Consider the following 8,314-nt stretch of genomic DNA (forward strand, 5'->3'; position numbering starts at 1 on the left):
GGACAAACCTTGTAGGGGCGGTAATCTGATTTACAAACTTGATATCAGGAAAGCTTATGACTCTATCAGCTGGTCTTTTATTTTGGAAATTCTGCCTGCTAGAGGTTTCTCTTTTGATTTATGTTCTCTCATACATAGGTGGCTTGCTAATAACCATCATTTTATTCTTATTAATGGGCAACTTAGAGGTTCTTTTAATGCTACCAGAGGGCTAAAATAAGGGGATCCACTCTCCACTACTATTTTCATTTTGGCAATTGACTATCTGTCTAGAATTCAGAATCACTGTATCCTCAATGATAATTACTCTAAATACCATCATAGGTCAAATTTGACTATTTCTCATTTACTTTATGATGATGACATCATGGTCTTCTCTAGCTCCCATCAGAATGCTGTCAAGAAGGTCACCAAGTGCATTAAAGTTTTTTAGAACAACTCAGGTATGTGCTTTAGTAGAGATAAATGTCAGCTGATTTTCAATAAAAGAATTACTTCTAGCTGCAGACAGTGGATAACTAAGTACACTGGTTTCAATTGCTCACATCTTCCAATCAAATGTCTGGGGCTCCCTCTTTTTATGGGCAGAGCTAAGTAGATTCAGTTTGAGGAAGTCCATAAACAAATTAATTCATGTCTTTCTTGCTGGACCAATTCATTTTTATCTAATGGTGGTAGAATCACCCTTCTTAAAAGAATCCTCACTACTCTTACTTCTTATATTCTTCAAATGACCAACCATAATAAAAGTACCAAACTGCAACTTGAAAGGGCCTTCAACAGATTCCTTTGGACTGATCAAAGACAACAATTACATTGGGCTTCCTGACAAAAAGCTTCCAAACCATTTATGGCTGGCGGTATTGGCTTCAAAGGGCTTCAACAACTCTTTCATGTTAACCTTTGCAATATATGGATTAAATTCAGAGAACACTCATCTTTGTGGGCAAAATTTATGCTAGGGAAATATTGTAAGGAACAAGACCCCTCTTTTTTTGTTAGGAAAATTGGAGACTCCAAATAATGGGTAAGCATGCTTAAAGTTAGAGACTAAGAAGAAAATATATTTCTCTGTGAACTAGGGAAAGGTGATGTTAACTTTTGGTTGGACCACTGGTGTCCTAAAGATTGGCTCACTTCTATTACAAGCCCTCCTCATATTGATACTCATGTTGCTGACTATTAGGAGGAGAATCATTGGTCTCTCACTAAACTGAGCTCTATTCTATAGGAACCTTATATTACCCAGATCTCCAATATACCTCCAATATACCTTTTGACTAGGATAGGCCTGATAATTTTTTTTGGAAAACTCATGCACATCAAAGTCTCACCAAAGCCATATACTCTAGTCTTTTCTGTTGGGATGAAGTTTATTGGGGGAATTCTATATGGAATAAATTCCTGTCACCTTCCATGTTCTTTTTTCAGTTGGAGAACTTTGCACATCTTACTACCTACTGATGACATACTTAAGATGAAAGGTCTGAGGGGACCCTCTAGATGCCACTTATGCTTGGAGAATGAGGAATCCATCTCCCACCTTTTTTTTATTTTAGATTTTCAAAAGATGCTTGGACTGAACTTTTTTCTCACCTAAACTTGATGAAATCTATCTTCAAGTGGGATGATATTAAAGGTTGCTGGCATAGTTGGAACACTCAAAAGATTGCTCCCATTCCTTTTTTAGTTGCTTGGTTTATTTGGATGCCTAGGAACCTTGCTAAATATGAGGCCAAGATCACTACAGATCACTACTGTGCTGGTGTGGTGAGAAACTATATGACCTTTATCTAAAAACTGATGCAACACAAACATTTCCCTAATATTTATTCCTCTACAATTAAGACTTCCTCTCCATATACTATTGCCAAAGTCTTTTGGAGACCTCCTAGCCCTCATATAGTTAAGATAAATACTTATGGCAGGTTTGCTGATTATGATGCTTTCGTGGGAGGAATTTTCAGAAACCATCTTGGGAAGTGCCTTCTTTTCTTCCATGCTCCTCTTGTTGTTGTTGATGCTTAGAAAACTGAATTAATTGCAATTTCTTAGGCACTTTTATTTGCAGTAAAGATAAACTGGACACATCTTTGGATTGAAGTGGATTCTATTGTCCTTATTAATCTGTTTGATCAAGAGAGGTCGTCTTCGTGGCACCATACTTATTGGGTTAAGAAAATTAAATTGCTTATAGCCCAAACCACAACCAACCTATCTTTCAACTACATAGAAGGGAATAAACCTGCAAATTGGTTAGCTAGACATGGGTTAAATTCTAATTCTATTGTTGTCTCCTTTACTCCATCACCTCCACTTAAGTTCTTGATTGCTAGGGACATTATTGATGTCCCACCTTTCAAAATTGTAAATTGATTTCTCCTTTCTTTTGAGGATTGCATAGGTTTATGTTTTGCAATTTTTGTGTTTTTAGAGAGAACCTTATGACTTTTTAAAACACTTTTTGTAATCTTTCACTTATTTAACATGTAAGTAGACACTAGTAGCTCTGTCTGAATATATATATATATACAAAATTATATGAACATTTCTATCATTCTCAAAGTGTCCTCCAACTTCAGAATCATGAATATTTTGAATAATTTCTTGAATTTCTTTATAAGGCACACATTTTCTCATTACTAAATCCTTACATTGTTTACATAAATAGGGGTTATCCCAAAAATAAGACTTTGCATCGTGAATGAATTTCTTTTCATGTTGTTTAGTTAATCCAAATATGTTGTTTAGTTAATCCTTTAGTTAATCCAAATGGTAAAATACCACTAATAATATAATTTACAATATCAACATACCAATGTATTTTCCATCTTTTTACATTTTAAAGTTGTTCATAAGAAAAATTTTCTGTAATTTCTTTTCCATGTCAAGTATTTCTTCTTATTGTAGTCTAGATAGATGATCAGGAATTTAATTATCAATCCCTTTCCTATCGACTTTTACAAAATCAAACTCGTGCATCAAAAGTACCCATCTAATTATTCTTGGTTTTGCGTCCTTCTTTTGTATCAAATATTTAATAGTCGAACGGTCAGTATGCACAACAAATTTAGCTCCAATTAGATATGACCTAAACTTATCAAAAGCATACACAATAGCTAACAACTCTTTTTCAGTGGTGGTGTAGTTAATCTGAGCATTATTAAGAGTCTTACTAGCATAGTATATAACTTTAAAAATCTTGTCATATCTCTGCCCTAATACAACTCCAATTACATAATTACTAGCATCACACATTAATTCAAAAGATTTCTTCCTATCAGGTGAAACATATATAGGAGCAGTGATCAATTTTTTTTTTAAGTTTCAAAGGCTTTAAGGCAATCTTTGTCAAAATCAAATGTTATATCTTTTTCTAGAAGGTTGCATAAAGGTTTAATAATTTTTGAAAAATCATCAATACATCACCTATAAAATCCAACATGTCCTAAAAGGCTCCTAACTCCTCTTACATTAGTAGGTGGAGGTAAGTTTGATATAACTTGAATTTTTGCAGGATCTAATTCTATGCCATTTTCTAAAATTTTAATACCAAGCACAATTCCTCCTGGAACCATAAATTGACATTTTTCTCAATTTAATACGAGATTAGTCTTTTCTCATCATTCAATAAATTCTTTAAATGGTTTAGACGTATTTCAAATGAAGTTCCAAACACAAAAATTGTCCATAAAGACTTCAATCCTTTTTTCAAATAAATCACTGAAAATTGACATCATACATTGTTGAAATGTTGTAGGCGCATTACATAATCCAAAGGGCATTCACCGAAAGCAAAAGCTCCATAAGGACTAGTAAATGTTATTTTCTCTTGATCCTCTCTTGCAATATGTATTTTTTGGTAACTAATATATCCACGATGATAACAAATATATCCATCTAGAAAAAAAAAATATATGTGCCTAGCCAGCCTATTCGACATCTGGTACAAAAAGGGTAAAGGAAAATGATTCTTCCTTCTGGAAGAATTTAATTTTCTATAGTTTATGTAAATTCACCATCCAGTGACTTGTCTTGTTGGTATTAATTCATTATTCTCATTTGACACCGCATTTACACCACCTTTCTTTGGGACATAGTGAATTGGACTTACCCAAGCACTGTCTGAAATAGGATTTATTATTCCAACATCTAACCATTGTAAAATTTATTTCTTAACAACTTCTTTCATCATAGGATTTAATCTTCTTTGAGGATCAGCTCTTGGTTCATGTTGACCTTCCAAAAAAATTCTATGCATACAAATTAAAGGACTAATTCCTTTAATATTAACAAATGTCCAACCAAAGGCTTTTTATATCTTCTTAAATTTTGCAATATATTTTGTTCTTGCTCATCAATTAATTCTGAGGATACTATAACAGGTAATGTAGATAAATTTCATTAGAATGTATACTTCAAATGTGCAGGAAGTGTTTTCAGTTCTAGTTCAAGAGGTTTCAGAATAGATCAAATTAGATTTTATTACTTTCTGTAGAATCTAACATTTCAGTTTTTTCTTGAACATAATACAAATTTTCTTTACTAACTTATGTAGATTCATCATTAATTTTATCCACATCTTCACATTCCATATATTCCTTTTCAATTTCTCTTTCAAATGTCTTTTTGAAATATCCATGGCTTAGATATTCATTAATATCCATTTTGAAGTATTCAAAATCTTTTTCTTTTGTAGGGTATCTCTTTGATTTTACAATATTAAATGTAACCTCTTGATCACTAAATCTTATAGTTAATTCTCCCTTTCGCACATCTATCAATGCTCTTCCACTGGCTAGGAATGGTCTTCCTAAAGTGATAGGAATTTTTTTATCTTCCTCCATATCTAATACAATAAAGACCACAGGAAAGATAAATTTATCAACTTTTATTCAAACATCTTCTATAACTTATTTAGGATAGATAATCGAACGATAAGCTAACTGAAGAAATACAGTTGTAGGTGAAATATCTCCTATGCCTAACCTTTTGAAATTGATAACGACATAAGATTAATACTGGCTCATAAATTCACAAAAAGCTTTTCCAAAAAATCTTTTGCCAATAACACAAGGAATTGTAAAACTTCTAGGACCTTTGAGTTTCTCAGGAAGTGTTTTTTGAATTATATTGCTACACTCTTCATTGAGTGCAATTGTCTCGTTATCTACAAACTTCCTTTTCTTATTGAGTATATCCTTCATGAACTTCACATAGCTTAACATTTGTTCCAAAGCTTCAACAAATTGAATGTTTATCATTATGAATGTTTCAAATTGAATGTTTATCATTAATTTCTTCAATATTTCTAAAATTTTTGAAAATTGTTTATCTCTAATTTTCTGCTTTAATCTTTGAGGGAATGGATGTGGTGGTCTTTTTACTATAATTTTCATTGGTTTAATTGGACATGCTGACTCAAAATGAAAATCTTCACAAGATTTTTCATTTTCTACCTCATCTTTTTTGACTTCAACTTCCACTTCTTTTTGAACTCTGTTTTCAAATTCTTTCACACTTCTAAGTTGAATAACCTTAATTTGATATTTGTTCTAATCTTTAGGATTTACTTCAACATTACTAGGCAATGTTCCTTATGGTCTATTGCTAAGTGTAGTAGCAATACATCCCAATCAATTTTTCATGTTTCTAATTGCACCTCTTTGACTTTCTAATTGACTCTCCATTTGCAATATCAATTCTTCCATTAAAAAATTTTTCCCCTTACTCTATAAATTATTAAATCCTGGAGGGTAATAAGGTTTATAAGTTGGATTTCCTTGATTGTTGGATTTTTCCAATGGGTTCGCAGTGTTGTTTCCCCATTGCAGATTTGCAGCATTAGAATTATTATTACTCCAACTAAAATAAGGATGGTTCTTCCAATCGAGATTATAATAATTGACATAAGTATAATTAGAATTATTATTTATTGTATTTAAGGTCTCAAAAAAATGCTGCAATTCTATCATTTGTGCCAATGAATTTTTCTGAAGCACAGATGATGTCTGAGAATAATTAATTCCATATTGATCTATCTTCTTCAATATAACATCTATTTGTGCAGCTAACATAGATATTGCATCAAATCATAAATACTGACTACTCTTTTTAGATTTTCTCTTTCAGAGGGCCATTGAAAATTATTAGTAGATATCACTTCAATTAAAGAATATGCTTCATCGAATGGTTTTGACATTAATGGTCCACTAGCAGCAGCATCAATTATTAATCTAAGAGATCCAACCAATCCATTATAAAAGTTTGAGTTATTAAACAATCTGGGAATGCATGGTGTGGACACTTTCTAAGCAGATCTTTAAATCTTTCCCAGACTTCATAAACTGATTACCTTTCAAACTGAGAAAAAGATGTAATATTATTTCTAAGCTTAGCAGTTTTGAAGGTGGGAAATATTTAGATAAATTTTTTTGTGTTAAATCTCCCAAAGTTATGATAGATCAAGGTGCTAATGAGTTTAACCATATCTTATCTTTATCCCTTAGTGAAAAAGGAAAAGTCTAAATCTGACGATATCATTCGACACTCCATCATTTTTAAATGTAGCATGCAATTTAAGAAAACTAGCAAGGTGTAAATTAGGATCATCTTTATCCCTTAGTGAAAAAGGAAAAGTCTAAATCTGACGATATCATTCGACACTCCATCATTTTTAAATGTAGCATGCAATTTAAGAAAACTAGCAAGGTGTAAATTAGGATCTTTAATTGGTGTTCCCCAAAATTGATAGTTTTGAACCATTTTGATAATCTCAGGTCTAAGCTCAAATGAATTAGGAGCTACAATAGGGTTTTATATACTTAAATGAATCTCATGTGATGTAGGATTAACATAATCTCTTAAAGGTCTTGTTGACCTCACTTTTGGTTGAGGTTTAGTTTTTTCCCTTTTAGTAGCTTAAGGTCTAGCCATAGGATTTTCCTATTGACTATTCTTAGAAAACTAGACATGGAACCCTCACCACTAGAAATTCCAAACTCTTCTCTACTAAACTTAAAGTTCCACATGTTGATCCAAACCTCTAACACTTAGCAGGTAGGGTCACTATGGGGGAAACTCAAGATGAGTCAACCTTAGGACTGCTGGACCTTAAAGTTAACCATGGGTGTTGGTCTGGAGCTAAGGCACTCACTAAAATCACTACACTCATATACACCCACATTCACTCACAACCCTAAACTAAAATTTCTAGCCTAGATCCCTTGATCTTTTGGGATACTCATGTAGATGGTCCCCTAAACCTACTAGCCCTAAGACTATGGTTTGGTTAAGACCACTATGTAGAGGACCCAAAATGCGGTTTCCATTGGTCCATGGCTTGTTGGAGATGATTGGCACCTCAACTCTACCAAAATACGCATCTTCGCCTTTTACCCCAAAAACACCCCAAAATTACCAAAATACCCCTATTGGACCCAAAATTTCAAAAATTCCAAAAATTTCTAGAAAATACCAATAAATCTTAAATATTCCAATTTTTTTTCTCTCAACTAGCACATGACCCAATTTGGCCAATTTGAACATCTTTAACCAAAACCCCCAAATTCGCTTTTAAGGGCCCAAATTCCCCAAATTCAAATAAAATGTCCATCAATTTGACCTCAATTGACCTCAAATTCAATCCTAAACTCAAATTAACTTTTGATATTACCAAACTAAACCAAATTCAAGCCCAATTAGTCCATGATTTGAGCCCAATTTTGATTTGGGTCAAAAGCCCAATTTTGACCATATGACCTAATCTCACCAAATTGGACCCATAGCCTAGTAAATTGGCCTCAATTAATGTTAAAAAATCTTCATAGCATTCCTATATATAAAATTCAACCATCAATTGACCTTGGTGAAGCCTCATACCCATTTGATTTGGGCCTAAATCCAAAATTCCCAAATTTAGCCCCAAATTGGCTAAGTCCGTAAATTTTACCCAATTGATATCCTTAACCTCCAAATTCGCATGCAATTCATGTTGAAAACTCTTAATGAGGTCCGTATTGACCATTCAAAATAATCAATTTGGACTTAGCCAAAGGCTAACCCAAGCTAGGCCCAAGTCTAGCCCAACATGACCAAATTGATTAAAGTTCAAAATTCCCTCAAATTGACCCTAAAGTCACCAAATAAAATATACTTCAATTCTTCACCAAAGTTGTTCCTTATGATCATATACACCAAATTAAATTTTTATTTGAGCCAATTGACATGGCTAGCATATCCCAAACCCATGTTTTGGCCATTTGCACCCACTTGGACCCATGCACTAAATGTGACCTAACCACCCTAAAGTCAC

Source organism: Phalaenopsis equestris, unplaced genomic scaffold (assembly GCF_001263595.1).
Source record: "Phalaenopsis equestris unplaced genomic scaffold, ASM126359v1 Scaffold233672, whole genome shotgun sequence".
NCBI lineage: Eukaryota > Viridiplantae > Streptophyta > Magnoliopsida > Asparagales > Orchidaceae > Phalaenopsis > Phalaenopsis equestris.